A 20,280-nucleotide genomic window follows, 5' to 3' on the forward strand; every position below is an offset into this window, starting at 1 on the left:
AGTACAGTCCATTCAATCGAGCCAAGTCGAACCAGTTTGAACCACTTCGACCTGGTTCAAGGGGCTATGTTTGTAAAAGGGAATGCAGTGAGGATTCCATAAAGGGGAATCCTGCCTTTAAAATGTCTCTAAGGGTGTCCGGGGGAGGGTGGTGAGAGGGCACTTTACCAGCGGTGCTAACAGTGGCATGAGTGGCTCCTCTATACCCTGGCACTGCTCCCAGCACAGTGCAGCCTGTGGATGCATGGAGACCAGAACCATGCTGTGGCACAAGCTGTACTGCTAGGGGGAGTGCCCGGGTTTAGAGATGCCACCGGAGGTGGCGGTAATGTGCCCTCTTACTGCCCCCCTCACTGGATTCCCCTTTAAAGGCATCACCCCTTGAACCAGGTTGAACAGGTCCATAAAAGACCAGGCCCAGTTTGGTTGAAACTTGGACAGGGCTGCCTGTTTTTTGAGGCCAGTTCAGTTCGAATGCAAACTGGTTGAATTGGGCTGGTTCAAATCAGACCCAGTTCAGATCGAACCAGTTCTGCACATCCCAATACATGGAATTATCCCCCCTGCACCCGAGGCTTAGATCCTTTGAGTTTGCTGTCATAAGGTGATGTAATGCCAGATTTGCACTGAGGTAAGCACACTTCTTCTAAAGTCTGTGTTTATATTAACACCATTCTGTGGTTTAGCTCCACATCAGAAGAGGGCCAGGATCACTGGGTGGTGGTGAGGGTGGGAAAGTATGACTTTAAACATTGCTGAAACTTGACAGCGCCAAGGCAGAGAGAGAGCCAGGAGCATGGGATACCATCTTGGGCCTGCAAGATGCAGGAGGAGAGCTGGTCTTGTGGTAGCAAGCATGACATGTCCCCTTAGCTAAGCAGGGTCTGCCCTGGTTGCATATGAATGGGAGACCAGAAGTGTGAGATCTTCCCCTCAGGGGATGGAGCCGCTCTGGGATGAACAGAAGGTTTCACATTCCCTCCCTGGCTTCTCCAAGATAGGGCTGAGAGAGATTCCTGCCTGCAACCTTGGAGAAGCCGCTGCCAGTCTGTGAAGACAATACTGAGTTAGATAGACCAATGGTCTGACTCAGTATATGGCAGCTTCCTATGTTCCTATGCTGGATGGCAGCAGCAGTTGGGACTATTTTTACAGCATACTCTCCCACACTCACCACCCCACTCCTGCTCCAGGAAGCACAGGCTGCACCTGCCCCCATGGTTAATTTATCAGCTTGGCTCCCATTTCAGATTGCTGCCCAGCATGCCCACCCCTAAACCAGCCCTGGCCCTGTGCCATGAATCAGAGCACACAGGATGCCTGAAGATATACACATTTCACCCTTGCAATGTGCATACGCTGTGCATATGATCATGGTGTCGGCCTTTGCAATGTCTCAACAGATGAGCAGTGTCAGCATTATTTTGGCTGGACGGTAAAAACAACAGCCACCCAGCAACATTTAGAGGGCTTTTGAACTTTTGTTTTCTCTTTTATAACTCCACCTCAGTTTTCGGGCTCCTTGAGAGAAGTGTCTGCAGCCATGAAGTCACATCGGTGCTGCACAGTGATTGGTGCTTTTTGTGTACATTTTCTTGGGAAATTATTCATGGATAACGTGATTGTGATTGGTGGGGGAGCCACACAGCTGCAATGGGCACTCTGTGAGTGGTTGCCATGGTTGCTGCATGTATTACGCTTTCACCGCTAGTGTGCTGCTGAGTGCTGCTGAATGAACACAAGATCACCAGACCATTTGTGGTTGAAATGTACCGCTCTGCCTTGACTTTTACTCGGCAAATAATTATAACAATCATTTCTATAGCACATTTCCAGTGCTTCACATATATTGCCTCCGTAATTCTGTAACCGGGGTCAATATTGCTATCATCATATTACAGATGAGGGAGTTCAGAAAATTGTCACTTGCTCGCATGCTCTAATTGTCCTTATTTACTACAGACTGTCCCTATTTTTTTGGTACCTGTCTCGATTTTGCTTTTGGAGGAAATATTGATTCTCTAGAATCTCTAGAATTCTCTTGAAGTTAAAGCTTCTGGGCTGTGACATGGTGTGTGTGTGGGGGTGTAGTTTGGAGGTCAAACCAGTTCTGAATCAAATTGGTGTGATTCAGCTTGAATTGTCACCCAGAATATGCAGCTTTTATGTCAAATGTTCCCCTCTGCCCCCAAAAACCCTACAGTCCTATTAAATGTGTAGGGTTTCTTGATGCATATAGTCTTTTCAGCAGCTTCAGCCATTGTCGATGCCTCTGAAGAGACTAGAGTTCCGCCCAAAACCTGTGCCTTGTCCAGAACTTCAGGGTTTTAAAAAACCCCACAAATGAATCTCTTCCTGGAACCATATAAAACTGGAGGTGTGCATTGCAACTTCTCAGTTATTGCCCCCAGGCTGTGGAACCCTCTCTCATCTGAGACCTACATGGCTCCCTCAAGCAGGTGGGTGACAGTAATGCAAATCTGTTGTGGTACAGGGAGGAGGGCCTGAACAAAAAAGAGTGGGAAATTTATCAGCTTGAAAAGCACTCCCTCAAGACAGTCTCAAGCCCTTCTGTTTTCGAGGGTAAAGGTATCCAAAACTCTTGCTTTCTCATCAGCCATTTTACAGCTTTGTGTTTCTGAGAAGGAAGGTCTTTGAAAAGGAGCTGGGCCCGAGCACCAGTCCCCACTCACCCCACGCAAGAAAAACACCCAGAAAACAGAGAAAAATAAAAGTTGCATATGAAGTAAGACCCAAGCTACAACAGGGACTCCTGGCTTTGTTGCTGACATTTGGTTTTTTTACCATGCTCAGCCACAGGTTCAGGTAACAGATACACATTGGGGATATACCGCAACATCTGTTGTGGGTCTATTCTTGAATTTCTATAACATTCAAATACACAGAAAATGACTCTGGCAAGTGGGACAGGTGCTTGCTGGTTCTGCACAGCAATGCATTACATCTGACTGGTCTTAAATGTGTCCTTAAAAATTAATCCAGCTTTCAGAGGGATTAACCACAGAACATCCCCTTAACTAAAGGCACAGAAGGTTAGGGCAGATGCAGCAAATGGGGGATATCCCTTCCAGGCTTAGAAGGACAGAAACCACATTTTGTTCTAATTAAGACAGTGATATTTGTTGATCTGCTGAGATTTTTAAATTTAGGACAGGGGGAATGATGATCAAGAAGGAAGCCAGAACAAAATTGACTGACTGAAGCAGTAGAGAGAGAGGAGGGAAAGAGAAGACAAATTGCAAGAGAGAGAAAAGCAGGCAGGAGAGAGAAGTGTTGTGAATATTTGGGAAATCGCACAGTTGTCCACAATTCTAACAGGACCTAGAAGGCTACATAAATATTTTTTTTGGGGGGGGGGATCCTTTACCCTGTTCCTTTACCCTGTCATAGATGCTATTTGGCAATCATAAGTCGGGATCTTCAGAGGAGCACTAAATAAGCATGTGACCAAATACTACAGGTGGGCATGCTGTTGCCATTACTAGGTATATGACTGAAAGAAACATTCTATATATTATGAAGAATATGGTAGTGGAATAAGAAAGCAGAATTATATTTTGGGAATGGGCCGTAGGTCAGTAGCAGGGCTGAAGGCCCCAGGTTCAGTCCTTAGTAGCATCTCCAGTAGGGCTAGGGAAAACACCTGCCTGAAACCTTGGAGAGCTGCTGCCAGTCAGTGTAGACAATCTTGAGCAAGATGGACGTATACAAATACAAATATGATGAATATTTATATACCGCTTTTCAACAAAAATTCCCAAAGCAGCTCACAAACAAAACAAATAAAAAAGATGGCCCCCGTCCCCAAAGGCTCACAATCTAAAAAAGAAACACCAGCAACAGCCTCTGGAGGGATGCTGTGCTGGGGATGGATAGGGCCGTTGCTCTCCTCCTGCAAAATAAAGAGAATCACCAAGTGTGCCTCTTTGCTGGGGAAAGAGGGACGAAAGCAGGGGACGAATGGTCTGACTCGGTAGAAGGCAGCTTCCTATGTTTGTTTGTTTGTTTGTTTGTTGTACAGAGTAACTTGCAATGGCTAAGGAGTATAGTACATAAGGCTGCACCCGCTTCTACACAGACTGATGTTATCAGTATTCAGGGTGCCCTGGTGGTATGAGCATAAGCAATCACATTTTTTGTGTGTTCTGCATGGGCTATGTTGGCAACTGTGGGTGGACAGATGGGACCATGAGATGGCGACCCAGAACAAAAGAAGGAGGGGGAGAGGTGACTCTGGTAGTGCAGAAGGGAAGCATTTCACAATGCCTTTGATGACAGCCAGGTGTGTTGAAGTTCAGTATCCAGGGTAGTGTCATCACCAGAGAGCTCCTTGATGCTCTCTGCTTCCCTTGCAAAGACTTGCTGTCTGTCATCTCCGTTTCTGCAGATCTGGGGGACGCCTTGTTAAGCCCACTGGCTGCCTTTCTTGATTCCCGTCTCCTGTACAAAGCAGCCCACTGACTGAGATAAGCTGGATCTACCTTCTGCTGCCATCAGCTCAGGTCTTCAAACATTTTAAAGTCTGATCTCGCATTACCAGGACCAGGTGAATGGAGCAACTGAGTTGAACCAAGCCCAGTGGTGCAGCAACCCCTCCGCCCCCAACCGAAAATCCAAATCAAGGTCACTTGTTCATGATCACCATTCTTACCACATAGTGTGGGACTACTTTAATCATGCCAGCTGGCCCTTGGCTATTTTTGACACACGAGGCAAAATCCAATCAACAAAGTAGCACATAGTAAACTTGTTCACACGACCATCTGGGGGTGGGTAGAAAAGCAGGCTTTGCAAACTCAGTGTCCACAAAATTGAGGCTCCAGAGTTGGTCTTCATTGAAATATGGAGCTGCAAGTCCTACTTCATGGTGGATGGTCCTCTAAACACACCTCTACCCTCCCAGCATGTACTGAGCCACCAGAAGCCTAGGAAAAGTCCATGCCGGCAGCATCTGCTCCCTGCCAACTGCTCTGGCCATGGAACTCTATGGTAGCCATGTGGGCACAGGTGGTGCAGTGTTCTGCCAAGTGAAAAGGCTGGGGTGGGGAGGGAAGGTAGGAGAGGACTCCTTTCCTCCTACATTGGTTCAGAGCAAGGTGGAGACTATGTAGAACCAATTCCTGTGGTTCTACACAAGCTTGAATAGCTGCCTTCTGCCCTGGAACTGATGGTCATGAGAACAGCCCTAGTATTTCCTCCACATCCCCCCTTCCCTGCAAAGAAAAATAGCATTGGGTTCTTTCCAGATTTCTGTTAAGTGAAAAATTCCCAAGAATGTTTGCTGAAGGATGCTTACTTAGTAAAATAGTAAATGAAAAAAAATGCACAAACAGTGTTACACGGGGGTAAGCCCACTGGAAATAGTGCAACATTACTCTGCTGATGTATCTTTGTGCACTGTGTAGACCATCACCACCACCACCACTACCATCATCATTATTTTATTTTATTTTATTTTATTTTATTAGTATACTCAGATTCCTAGGATGCTAAATTCTGTGCTGCCTCTCACCATTGGGCACTGAATCAATCGATATACATTCAGTGCATACAGCCACTGAGCATCATCTGGTGTCAATGAGAGAGAGAGAAATCCTTGCAAAGAACTTATTCTAAATATAGATCTGGTAGCAATACAAAATACATTCAAAATAACTTTTTAAAAACCACCCACCAGAGAACTCTAATTACACTAGGAAGATGCATTTACCCCTCCTCCCCCTCTTTCCAACCCTACCAAAAATCTAATTAAAATTGAAAGGGAACCTTCCATATTACGACAGCATTATGGCACTCCAGGGTGTGTTTAACTGGGCTATAAATGCATTTCTCAGGTGGTTCAAGTGCCTTCGGCCTTCACCCTGTGTCTCTCATGGCCACACTAATGGCCCCGTACATCACAGGCCTGTCACATTTTTAATCGTATGTTGCACGGCAGGGTTACTGCTGAGATGTAAAAAACCAATCACTACATGGGTGGAAGTTCTTATTCCAAGCACCCCTTGATTTCAGTGGTGGCCAGAATTCTCCCTTTGTCTGTGTATGAGCTCAGCATGGAGTAATTTGTTTGGGAAATTCAGGACTTTGATTTCTTGCATCAGCTGCATTGGCTTCCCATAGGTGGCCTAGGGGACGCAAAGGGGACAGCTAATAATGTGACACCACTGAGGGGGTGGAAATAAGAATGGACACTCCCTGCTCTTGCCCCTCTTTTCTTCTTTTAATAACCTAGTGAGGAAAAATTGGGATTTAGGGAGAATTTCTGTAGAAAAACATTGGTAGACTTGAGAAACAATTTAGTGGGAAATTCCCTTGCACAAGCTCCACTTACAGTTCATTTCAGTGGGGCTTGTGCAGGAAAACCTCCCACTGGATTGCACTCCCCTTTTAAATTAAATTGGTGTTTTCCATATTGCTTTGTAGTGAAAGCAATTAATATCTCCAAGAATGTATTACCAGTATTAGAATGTATGATACTGCAACTGTGTTGAAAGTAACACATTACAGCTTTAGAGAAAAAGCACCTTTATCATATAGATTTATTGACTGCATTTATTTAAAAGTTTGATTGAAAATGGGCCGCACTTTAGTGGGGACTGGGATTAAAAATATCACGATCAAGTTAATCCCAGTTCACTGTTTGCTCTAATATAAGACAAATTGTTGTGGGGTTTTCATCATACTGGAGAGAAGGCAGGTTAGGAGCAACTGATAGATCTCAGATCTATCAGTACAGATAGATTGGCAAATGATTCTGGCTCTCCAGTTTTTTGACCACAGCAACAACAAAAAGGGATTTTTTTTTTTCCTAAAGGGAGCTCTAAAGGGAGAGATTTTTTTTTTCCCCTAAAGGGAGCAACAAATAAAGCTTTGGATTTGAGAAATGCAGGAATGGAGGAGAAAATGCTGCCCTCATGTTAGAACTGTTTTTGCTAATCCCCTCTTCCCTCTACTAGCCCTTATGCCTCCTGCAAAGGACATCGCAAGGTTGGAGTGGGCCCTGGGATCAGAAGTGAAGACTGGCTCCTGGCCACAACCCTAGGGCTCCTTCTCCTCTGTCTTTGCTGCAGAAGAACTGCAAGAACATTGTGAAAAACAAAAAAAATCCTTGGCACAACCTTTCTTTCGCGCCTAGGAAAATAATACACACTCTCCACACATGCAGACACCTGACACATGCACATGGATATTTCCCTGGCTCAGAAACATTTTTTAAAACATATATATCAACATTAATCAATTCATATATAAATACATCTAAAAACACCCCCCCTCTCTCTCTCTCACACACACACATACACACACACCAGTCAAAATTTTCCAAGGGAAACCAAGTCCCAGATTTGCCAGAGGATTAGGAGTAAACTCAACCCCATTGCTAAGCAATATTAGGCCCATTAACACATAGGGCTATTCACATGATTGTAGAAAATCGGGCTAGCCTCCACTAGCCCAGTTTTCTACAATCATGAGAACCACTGAGCTCGGCTGCGAGCCCGGAGGTTCTTGAGCGAGTAACTCGCTCAAGCAGCCTGCCCCTTAAACCGGGTTTGTAGAGCGAGCGCTCCGCAAACCTGGGTTTTTTAATTGTGAGTAGCCGTGGTCCAGCTCCGTGCCACAGTTACTCACAAGTAGCCTCCCGGCTCAGGGGTCTCCCCAGTATGCCCTGCACACTTGTGCAGGGCATACTGGTGCTTCCAGGGGCCACGCGGCCCCCGAACTCCCCAGCCCCCTCTGGCTCCGTCACGGAGCCAGCAATAGTGTGGGCAGCTGATCCGCCCTGCTTGTGTGCAGGGAGAGTGGGCTTAGCTGAGCTTCCCAAATTGGGTCTCACTGATCACGAGACCTGGCTCATAATGTTCTACACTCTTACAAAGAATGTATGGTGCATGCAGGTATATTATATTATATTATATTATATTATATTATATTATATTATATTATATTATATTATATTATATTATATTATATATTCAATTTATTTATTTATTCGGTATAGTCATTCACATGTTAAGTTGAATGCAAGCACTGAAGTACACTTCCTATCTGTACCGTGCATTTGAAGGGCCTGTATCAAGGTTCACTTTTAAAGTGAACACAGGTACAGTCATTCACACACATACATGTACGTGTATAATGTACATACAGCATAACGTCTGAATTGGGCTATTGAGGGGGGAAGCAGAGAATAGGGTATTATGGTTTCATAGTTTTACTCTATCCTTTTTAATGGGGTCAGGATTCAAAAAGGACCCCTAACCTTCTTTAACTGAACATCTTTTCAGCTCTCTCGCATCTTCAGGAGGGGAGTGGGGGAGAAGCATCAAGCAGCATCCCTCCCTCCTCCTTGTGACTGGCTGGTTGATGTCCAGTGACATTTCTCTGACTGTTGGACTTGCCAATCAAGCTGAGGAAGGGGTGGGCTGGACCTGGGACTAGCCAGCCAGTCAGACACTGCCTGAATATTCTCCTCCCTCTACTCCTAGAGAGGAAGTGCTTTGCTTGAAGCTGAGACATGTTCTCCAGTCAGGAGCCAACAGTATGCCAATGGGTTGGAGAAGCAGGAGGGAGAGAACAAAGCATGAACTAGCAGCTCCCCCCCCCATGGCCCAGGGACATTGTCACACCTTGTTCAATTAGAGCTGTGCCCTCCCCCTTATTTGCCCCAGAGGAATAATCAGGGACATGCATCAGAGGCAGCAGAAGGAAGAGAAGGATTGGAAAAAAATTGTTACGCATGTGAACTACTCTAATGAGCACAACCCAGGCCATGCAAAGGCCCATTGCATGGGAAAGGCCCAAACCCAGCCATTTTCGAGAGAAGGAAGGCCAGCGGAGGAGGGGGAACCTATGCAGACCCCCCTCCTGCCACTTCGGAGCAGCCCCCACCCAGAGGGGGTTAGTTTAAAAAAAAGTTTAAAAAATTAAGTAAAAGGTCCACAAACCCCCCGAACGGTCCAGGAGGGGTTGGTCCGGGGTCAAGCAGAACCAGGGGTGGTTTGGTTTGACCCCAAACCTTCAAACTAGACTGGTTCAATGGCAAACCTGTTTGATGTTGAACTGGTTTGCACATCCCTAGCAAGGGCAAATCTTGCCTCACAAACCTTTTGGAGTTCTTTGAGAGTGTCAACAGGCATGTGGATAAAGGTGATCTGGTTGACAAAGTCTACTTGGACATCCAAAATGTTTTTGACAAAGTTCCCCAGCAAAGGCTATTTAGTAAACTTAGCAGTCATGGGATAAAGATACAGGTTCATGCGTGGATTGATAACTGGTTGAAGAACAGGAAACAGAGGGTAGGAATCAATGGATAGTTTTCACAATGGAGGGAAGTAAGAAGTGGGGTCCCTCACGGAACTCTACTGGGACCAATGTGGTTTAAATTGTCCACAAGTGATCTAGAAGTAGTGGTAAGCAGAGAACTGGACAAATTTGCAGATGATACTGAATTATTTAGGGTAGTGAAATCCAAAAGAGATTGCAAGGAGCTCCAAAAGGATCTTTCCAAATTAGGTGAATGGGCGACCAAATGGCAAATGTGATACAATGTAAGCAAGTGTAAAGAGATGCACATTGGGGCAAGAAACCCCAACTTCACATATATACTGATGGGACCTGAGCTGTCAGTGACTGACCAGGAGAGAGATCTTGAGGTAGTGGTGGACAGATCATTGAAAGTGTTGACTCAGTGCGCACCAGCTGTGAAAAAGGCAAAATAGGAAGGGTATCAAAACTAAAAATGCTACTATTTTAATGCCATTATACAAATCTATGGTGTGGACATCTATTTGGAGTACCATGTACAGATATGATCACTGTGTCTTAAGCAGGACATTGTAAAACTGGAAAAGGTGCAACAGAGGGCAACCAAGATTATCAGGGGCCTGAAGCACCTTTGTTATGAGGGTAGGAGTATGCACGGAACCGGCTGGTCCAGTCCGGTTCAAGTCCAAACTGGACCTGAACCAGACTGGGTTAGTTAGGTTTGGCACCCACTTGAAACCCGCCCCTCCCCCGGTTCAGTTCAGTCTGGGGGTTAGTTTGTGGGTTTTATAAAAAAATCAAAATTACACTTACTCCCTCTAGGGGAGTTGGGCAGAGGGCAGTCCATGGAGGTTCCCTCTCCCCACTTCCGCCAGCCTCCCTTATTTGGCCACTCTTTGGCCATTCTGCAGCCTTTTCTCCTCAGTGCTGTGGCCATTTTTGATAGTCCAGGCCACTCAGAGGTCCAATGCACAGATGCCGCAGCCTCCAAAATGGCTGTCGCACCAAGCAGTTAACAAAGGAGGCCAGCGGGGGGGGGGACCTCTGTGACCTCTCACCATTGCTTCAAACAACTCCCTCAGAGAGGGTGTCATTTTAAAAAATGTTTTTTTAAAAAAAATCACGAACCCCCAGCGTGGTTCGGTCCGGGGTTTGACTGAACAGGGAGTGGTTTGGTTCAACCCCAAACAATCAAACCGGTTCAATGTCAAACATGTTCATTGTCGAACCTGTCCACAGATCCCTATATGAGGCAAGGCTACAGCATCTGGGGCTTTTTAGTTTGGAAAAAAGGCAGCTATGGAGAGACATGAGAAAGGTGTATACAATTATGCATGGAGTAGAGAGAGTAGACAGAAAGAAATTTTTCTCCCTCTCTCACAACACTAGAATCAGGGGTCATCCCATGATACTGAAAGTCAGGAAATTTAGGACCGACAAAAGGAAGCAGTTTTTTCCACAGCACATAACTAATCTATGGAATTCTTTGCCGTGGAATGTGGTTATGGCCACTAGTTTGGATAGATTTAAAAGGGGCTTAGACCAATTGATGGAGGACAGTTCTATCAATGACTACTAGTCTGTTGGCTACAGGCCACCTCCAGCCTCAGAGGCAAGATAGGTTCTCAGTTGCAGGGGAGCAACAGCAGGAGAGAGGGAATACCCTCATCTCTGGCCTGTGGACTTCTCAGAGGCATCTGATGGGCTACTGTGTGAAACAGGATGTTGGCCTAGATAGGCCTTGGGCCTGATCCAGCAGGGCTGTTCTTATTTTCTTATTAAAGCAACGATTCCTATTCAACCCCAGCACAGCATCCTTCCAGTGGCGGTTGCTGATGTCTTCCTTATGTTTCTTTTTAGACTGTGAAACCTTTTAGGACAGGGAACCATCTGATTTATTATTTATTTATATTTCTATGTGAACTGCTTTGAGAACCATAGTTGAAAAACATTATATAAGTCATAGTAGCAGCAGCCATGCTTAAAGGCACTGTGTTGTGTGTTCCTTTATTCCAAGTCTATTTACACACACACACGATTCACTGCTCTGCACATCATTCCAGTTGCCTTGGGATACTAGTAAGAAACAAAGCAAGCTGGAAGTCTGCTACACATGTTGCTCTAGGTAGTCTAGCCATCTCCTCTCCACCTAGGTCACTCTGGTTGCCAACAATAATCTATTATATATTTTGAAGAGTTTGCAGGTATGCTTGTCTGAAATAAAATCATACTTCCAGATTACCTACAAATACCAAATCCTTAAATTAGCTGAATGTGCTACTTTTTACACCTGAATATGGTGGGGGTGGGGGGATGTTTTATCTCTTAATTATTTTTAGAAGAAATTCTGAATATAATAATCATATTTTTCCCTCAACAGATTTTAACACTCAGTCATCAGATCAATAACTCCCAAATGACACTATGCTCAATAGAAGCAAAAGATCTTTTTTATTATTTTAATTAATTGTTATTGGTATCATTGTTGTTCACCACCTAGAGTCTTTGGAGGAGGCGGTATATAAGAAAATTTAAATAACTAAATTTTTAAATAAATAAATAAATAAATCTTTCTCAGATTCAAACTTCCTATGATTCAAATTTACCATATATGTGAATAATTGAATAAAATGGATCCAGTTTGACATTGAAATTCTACAAATTTTAAAGCTGTTCATTTATTTCCCTTTTACAAGCACATAAACAAAAATTATATTATATACGTTTAATTTCTTGAGCTTTCCCATTAGTGTAATCTATGCAAAATGACTTTGCCTGGTCAAAGATGGGCCTCACCTACTAGTTTTTTATATTTCCTAATTTTGTTTCTATCTTGCCTTTCTTTCAGGGAGTGTGGAGCAGCATTCATGGGACTTCTGAGTGGCCTTCTGTCCAGGTATTGTCCAGAGTCAGACTGGGCAAGACTGTTGCATGGTTTGCCCAGCATTGGTCATCCATAACCATCTCCAGGTATTGATTCACGACTAAAACAGCTGCTGATGGATATGATGGAAAAGAACTGGATTGGACACAACTTCCAAAATCTTGAGAGTGTGTTGCTATACAGCTTCATATGACATTGAAACAGATATGTGTTACTGGTGTCATAGAGTTACCTCCAACAAGGTCCCTTCCACTGGAATGTAGATGTCCTCCAGGACTACAACAATTTATTTTATTTTTTAGGTTGAAAATTGGCTTTTCACTAAAAAGTCTCAAAGCAGTTAGTTCACAACATAAATATTACAATATTACAATAATGACTGCATTCTCACAATCTCAAGAATCCTGGTTTAAAAGTTAATTAAGATCAGCAAGCGCTCTGAAATTGTGAGAATTTCAGGGCAATCCTGGTCAAACTACTCTGGTTAATAAGCATATAATCAGGATAGATAACGTAATTGAACTAAGGGTATGCTAGTTATTTATCCTGGTTAAATGCTGGTTAACTGGAGCAGTTTGACCAGGATTGTCCTGAAATTCTGTGTTCTCACAATCAGCCTCATGGGGCTAATTGATAATGATTAACCTTTTGACCAAGATCCTTGTGATTGTGAGGATGCAGTCAATAATAAATGTAAAAAGACTATCAGCATTAAAACACTCCAACAAAACAATGAAAAGTATGGTATATAATACCCAGAAATCTTGGGGGCAATATGCTAAATCATTGTAAACCGCATAGAGAGCTCCGGCTATAGAGCGGTATATAAATGTAAGTGCTATTGCTATTGCTATTGCTATCAGCAGGATTTTTCCCAGACAGCAGGCTTTACTATGGATCTTCTTTGATGCTTTTTTGCAAGTTCAAAGTTGTTCCCAAAACCGACAACAAAATTTGTTGGTTTTGTCAGGTAAATTTGTCGGTTTTGTCGGGTAAATTTGGCTGATATGTGAATGCACATCTCCATTCCAGAGGAGATGTAAACTGAGAGCCAGGTATGTAAAACTTCCCACAGAAGATGATACAAAAGGAAGTCACAGCAGCTTAAAGCATGAAGGTGAAATAAGACTAATACATCAATGATTTAGCTGTCCTAAAAGATCAGTGGTACAGACCTCGTTTAGGGAATTCTACTACTGGGAAAAAAATATTCCTTAGGCTTGGCACTAACCAATCTTGCCTCTGAGCACTGGGGCACAGGAAGAAAAGTTTCATCTTCTAACATCATGTGGAAAGGAAATGTGAGAAAGAGACAATCCCTCATACCAAGCCATATTGGTTTTTACAGTGCCTAGTCTGGAAATGGAGTAGTAACCAACGAATTTCTCTTAGAACCAGCATTATATCTTGCATACAAACTAGCTTTGGGCAACAACTGAGCCACCATAGTCTACCTAAACAAATATTTTTATACCTCTCTTCAACAAAATTCTCAAAGCAGTTTACATAGAAAAATAAATAATACATAATAAGATGGTCGCTTGTCCCCAAAGGTAGACACCAGCAACAGCCACTGGAAAGATGCTGTGCTGGTGTTGGATAGGGCCAGTTGCTCTCCCCCTGCTAAATATAAGATAATCACCACTTTTAAAAGATGTCTCTTTGCTCAGTTAGCAGTTGAAAATTCTGGACTGTCATCAAGGGCAGTTCCACATACAGTAGTCAAGTCCAGAGATTATTCGAGCATGCAAAAGAGTTGTGATCCCCCGCACCCAGGAAAGGGTTCGGATTCTAACCAGCTGAAATGGGTAAAAGTTCTCTGACACATGAGAATCCAGAAGCAGGCCTGGATCCAGCGGCACCCCCAGAATATGAACTTGCTCCTTTTGAGGGCCATCCAGACCAGGCATGTTCACTTCCTCTCTGGTCATAAGCAACTCTGTCCTGTCTAGACTGAGTTAATGCATGTTCATCCAGTCCATTATTTACCTCAAGCACACACTGAGCAACCCGCTGATCTAGCTTCAGTTAAAAGAAGAAATTGACCTGGATGTCATCAACTTAGGTGATCAGACTTTATAAGACTAGGAAACTTCAAAGTAGAGGTCTGTCTTCCTCAAACCGCTTGTCCGTAATAGTGAGTTGAAATTAATTCAGTGTGACTGAGCTGAGATGCTTTACAATAATCTTCTAGATCCTCAGTATGTCCTTGTTTATTTTTGTTTCTTCTTATGCTTTCATCTGAAATTCTGGGTTCATTAGATACCATAAAAAGCTGCATTTAAATATAGTTTTTGCAAGTTCTTATGAGCATTTTAATAAAAGAAAACACCTTTGAATCAAGTCATATAGTCAAATAGGCATCTTTGAAGGAGAAGCTTCTGTTCCCAAACACAATAAACAGGTCATGAGAAATTAAATTGGAAAGCAGGTCATGAGAAATTAAATTGCTTAAAATAGGTCACCAATTATAATTCTGCATTCTATTAAAATGAGCACATCTCTGAAATCTTTATTAGTATATGTTAATCACCGGCACAAAAATATGCAGTGCTAAATGATTAACATTTATGTGTTTTCCAAGGGTCTGGCCACGCGTCTTTCACTGCTCTTGATCATATTTTCCTAGCATTAAATGCTGCAGCTCACACTGGTTTTGGTGGTGTGTATTTTTCTTAATTTATTTACCCATAATTGTAATTTTATGATCGAGTTGCATTTGAAACCAAAATGGAGGAGGAGAAGGGGAGGGAAATTGCGTCGAATATTAAATATTGATGCACTTTTAATTAGCTCCGTATAGCAATGCTAGAAATACGGGGCCTATTTGAGGACTACCAGTAAGTAACCACTGTAAAGTGCTGCAACGTTATCAACAGCCCGAATTAAATTCTTCAGTAGGTGATTCATTATTTTTGAAATTGCCGAAATAAATCCTCTTCTTGAATGCTGAAATAAATCCTGCTCAAAACCCTGCTCCCACTGAAACCAAGTGCTTATTTTGGCATCGGCAACTCCTCATTCCTCCCAAGTTTTCCAAGGATGCCACTTAAGATTTGAGTTGGAGGAGGAAAAGATTTTACTGGGGGGGAGGCAAAGAGTGCACAGATGCTCTGTGCGGGTCAGCTAGTTTATTTATTTATTTTATTGTCAAATTTGTATACCGCCTTTCATTAAAACAACCCCAAGGCGGTTCACACAGAAATTAAAAACAAGTCTATAAAAATGACACAATTAAAATATTAAGCTAAGAAATAAAACAGATATGACTAAAAATATTTAAAATATATAAATATTGTTAAATTTGCATTGAAGCAACAATAACATCAATGCAGCCATACATCCAGTTAAGCATGATGAAGAATCCCAGTAGAAATTAGCCCTCTCTTGCCAGTGCTTTCTCCTGCTCCAGAATCAGTCTATCCCATCTTCCCTGTGCTCCTGCTCTCTGTCCTCCCTCCTATGTCTCCTTCCAAGCTCAAACCCACCCTTGATTAGTGATCTGTTCATCTTGGGGGAGTGGGGTCAACAGCCCACACCACCCCGCACCTCTGACCTTCAATCACTGAGGCAAAAGGAAGAATTGGGTTCTTACCTGTGTACAGTGGTATGTGTGCAGATCTTTCTGTGCAACCAGGAACCCAGATCAAGCAGGGTCTCCCATCAGGTGGCAGGTCTACATGCGCATTCATGTACAAGGATAGAAATCTCCCCTTTGACTCAATCCACAAAGCTTGGGATGGGGCCAATCAGCATGAGGAGGTTGTCGGGATGGATACAGCCATTGTGATTCCCCTCTCCCTCCATGCAAAGAGTAAACACATGGAGCATTCATGAGAATAGCGCTTCTGACCACAGAGTTCCTTCCCATGTGTATTCCTCTTGTCTTGCTTATAAGCAGAAGTTTCAAGGTATGGTCCAAAAGCAAAGTGATATAGCCACCTTGCTGAAACTCAGCAGCTCTTGGTCTTACCAGTGCCTGAACTGCAGATTCCCAGGGAACCCCATGTGTGCCAGCCAAAGTTCCATGGGGGGGGGGGGGGAAACGGAACATCAATAGAATAGAAATTAGGAAGCCTCTCGGCTTCTTAGAGAACACACTCTCCAAATTCACCGAGAAGGAGATAGGCAAATTCATCCCTCTTTCATAACAACCAGAGCAATGCAATTGGTATAGGGCAGATGGTCACTATGGTTCTTTGAAGCAGAGAGATTTATCCTGTTGATAAGCATATTTATATATTTGACTGAATTCTTATCTGAATGTAGTAATATCGGTTTGCTTGTACTTCTGACCAATGATTGTAATAAAGCGCGCGCGCACACACACACACACACACACACGCTTAAATATATTTTAAGATGATTTGATATACATCAAATGATACCAAATTTTGATTTTCTATATCTATGCAAATAATTGGTTACATGGGAAAAATATATATTATCCTTTAAAAAAAAAAATCACCTCCAAGATCCTAGAAACAATAGTCATAAATTGTCCCTCTGCCAGCACAAGGACTCTCATCTCTGAGCCCTACCCTGGAGGAGATCACAGCCTAGATGTGCTCTAGATCAGGACCTTGCTGATCCTTCTAGGAAGGGTGGGCAGAGGGCTGTGCAGTCAGTGGTTGGCAGTTGTTGATGCAATGCTACATCCAGATGAGCTTTTTGTTTCAGAGGCTGCCTAAGCTGGACAGCTCCCTGCTGTAGAGGCAATTCTGCTTCCTGACCTGCTGGACAGCTCCTTGGCTTTGCCAGGATGGTAGGAATTTCAATTGCTGCATTTTCTTCTTGTCTCCTGACTTAACTGCAGAACATAGAGCCTTTTCACTGATCGGCTGATGTGCAACACAGACATCAGCCATGATCTCAAAAGGAGGTCTTAAGCAAGTCACTATTCTCCTCTGAAGGGCAAACCTTCCCCAATCCCTCATCTTAAGAACATAAGAACAGTCCTGCTGGATCAAGCCTAAGGCCCATCTAGTCCAGCATCCTGTGTTACACAGTGACCCACCAGATGCTGCTGGAAGCCTACAGGCAGGAGTTGAGGGCATGCCCTCTCTCCTCCTGTTACTCCCCTGCAACTGGTACTCAGAGGCATCCTGCCTTTGAGGCATCTTCATTCTGTCCTACTTGTAGGGTTGTTGTAAGAATAACTGACACATTGCCCAGAATATACAGCCTTGACTATATAGGAACATGGACTTTATACCGAATCAGATAACTGGTCTATCTAGGTGAGTATTGTCTGGATGGACAGACAGCTGCTTCTCCAAGGTTTCAGGCAGGAGTCTTCTGCAGCCCTATCTGGAGATGCTGCTAGGGAATGGGTTTGGGGTCTTCTGAATGCAGAGCAGATGGTCTTGCACTGAGTAACAGTCACCCATGCTGTACAACTGAGCGCAGCCAATAAACTACATCTGGGAAAGAGTGAAAGGGGGCGAATGATTTGCTCATGGTTGCACCTCCATTTCCCTTCAAATTGCTTGGAGTAGCTTGTGTACAGTTTATTTTATTAGGATACTTTTGCCCTGCTTTATTTCTAAGTTGCCCAAGGCAGCCTACACAATCAAGTAGAGACATTTGCAACACTTATAGAAACATATTACAAACTCTGAAAGACACAACAGGGCAAGGCAGATGTGGGGAAGCCTCCAAGAGGTCAAGGGGATAGGTAACCATCCAGCCACGACAGATTCCTGCCGAAACTCCAAAGTTTTCAAGTGGCAGACAAAAGAAGAGGCCTGAGCAGTTTTCCTGAGGCAGGAAGTTCCACATTCTGGTTGCTCCAATTGAGAATGTCATCTCCTGTATCCCAGCCAGCCATACCTGTGATGCCAGAGTCTGGCCAAGTGAACTGGGTCAGTAGATGGTCAATTTCATATGAAAGGAGAATACTGAAGCTAAGCAGGTTTGGCTAGATGGAAGATGGAGAGGAGAGCTGGTCTTGTGATAGCAAACATGACTTGTCCCCTTAGCTAAGCAGAGTCTGTCCTGGTTGCATATGAATGGGAGACTAAAAGTGTGAGCACTGTAAGAAATTCCCCTCAGGGGATGGAGCCACTACTCTGGGAAGAGCAGGAGGTTCCAAGTTCCCTCCCTGGCTTCTCCAAGAGAGGGCTGAGAGAGGTTCCTGCCTGCAGCCTTGGAGAAGCCGCTGCCAGTCTGTGAAGACAATACTGAGCTAGATAGACCAATGGTCTGACTCAGTATATGGCAGCTTCCTATGTTCCTATGACCTGGACACAGGGGATATGACAAAGATGGTTCTTCTAGTCTCCTGATTCCTGGCTGCCTCTCATCTCGGCAGCCTACAGGCCCAGACCTGCTTAGCTGAAGCATGAAAACTAAATTGTGTTCCTTCTCAACCTTCTCTTTCATTGTATATACCAGGGGTTCCCAACCTTAGGTCTCCAGATGTTGTTGAACTCTGTCAGCTACAGTAGCCTTTGGCCATTTTGACCATGGACTGCCACTTCATAAGGCAAAGTGAGGCAACTGCCTCAGGTGGCAGATTTTGGGGGTACAAGATGACCCCCACAAGATGATTCCTGATGCCAATGGAGCAGTTCTTTGGGACTGATCCAAACTTAGCCAACATTGCAAGGAGCACCTCTCCTCACTCCTTGCAAAACTTGCAAGAAACACAAGAAAAGACTAGGAGGTTGCTAGCAATCTTCCCTCTTCCTCCTCCTCCCTTGCCCCCATGAACTCTTGAAGCTTGCAAGAGTTGGTGAAAGGGTCTAGTCCCTATCAGGGCAACATTTTGCACCTCACCTCAGGTGCAGGAGTACCTTGGGCCACTTCTGATTGTGGCTATGGGTGATGGGAGTTGTGGCCTAGCAACATTTGGAGAGCCAAGCTGGGAACCCCTGGTGTATATATGAATGTCAGAGCCCAGAAGCCCAAAAGTGGTCTTGGAAGAGCTTGAAATCTACCAAAGCAAGATAGGCCCATTACATGTCCAAGAGACCTCCAATAGTTCTCAGACGCACACCTACATTAATAATGCATTGGAACATTTGTGTGTGGTGTATTTAGGAAGCACACACAGATTATTTACTCAGTGGATTATAATAGCTCTGAAGAAGTTGTTTATGATCAAAGGTAAATATGTGGTTTGGTATATAAGCAGTCAAGGTGAAAATTCCGGCAGAGCATACTTTGTTTTTTACTCAGGATCAATTCTATTGTTCTTTGTTGCTTTCAGATTCGGAGTCTGCAGTTATATCGAGAGTTGCTGGAACCTGTACTGCTGCCATTAATACTTGTTGGCAGATGATTAATAAGGGAATTTTATTGTTTTAATTTACAATATCTATTTTATTGATATTGATGCATTGTATTTTAACTAATCTTTTTAACTTTATGTGCTGGTTTTTTGTTTTGTTTTGTTTTTATATTGTTCTGGTCGGTGGCCGTAACAATAAAGACTTGACTTGACCTGACTTGTTTTTTTACTCCCACAGGTTGCATCCACAATCCCATGTACCCTAAGGAGCCCAGCTAAAATTAACTAATACTTTTATATTAAGCCATGCTAATAATTGGCATAACTTAATGAAAAATTAAATTATGTTTGTGGTTTGAGAAACATAAAGTCAAGAGAAAATGAAGGTGGCAAGATGAGACATACTCGCCCTTTGCAGAAGTTTGGGCTTGACCTACATGTGTGCAATTAATGTGCAGGGGCAGTGTTATGGTAGAAAGCTCCTCCCACCACTGTCCGTACATTCATTGGCCCATCTGCAAAGACTTGTGCACATCCAAGTGTATGCGCGTAGGTAGGCAACTCTTTGCACAATTGGGACTGTACAAAAACAGGATTCAAAATGGCAGGCGAGGTGCCTTCCAGTGGGGATGTGCACGAACCAGTAGCAGTATTATGCAAGCACTTCAGTAGAATGTCAGCCAGCATCTTCACGGTTCCAGGATGGTTGATTGATTGATTGATTGATTGATACCTGCATTTCATAAATTTGTCCCAAAGTGATTTACTAAGTTAAAACAGAACATTAAAATCCATACAAGCATGGACATCCTCAAGAAGAGCATTCCAAAGTCTGGAGCAATAACCAAGAAGACCCTGTCCCATATGCTTTGTATTC

General features: G+C 43.6%; 1 long non-coding RNA gene across 1 annotated transcript; it reads left to right on the forward strand.

Moving 5' to 3' along the window:
- The first annotated feature begins 291 nt into the window (after positions 1–291).
- LOC128325296 (uncharacterized) lies at positions 292–19,575 on the forward strand. Its single transcript, XR_008307354.1, has 3 exons — positions 292–631; positions 12,134–12,181; positions 19,383–19,575. It is a non-coding gene; the product is annotated as an uncharacterized LOC128325296 (long non-coding RNA).
- The last annotated feature ends 705 nt before the right edge of the window (positions 19,576–20,280 follow it).

Source organism: Hemicordylus capensis, chromosome 4, assembly GCF_027244095.1.
Source record: "Hemicordylus capensis ecotype Gifberg chromosome 4, rHemCap1.1.pri, whole genome shotgun sequence".
Classification (NCBI taxonomy): Eukaryota; Metazoa; Chordata; class Lepidosauria; order Squamata; family Cordylidae; genus Hemicordylus; species Hemicordylus capensis.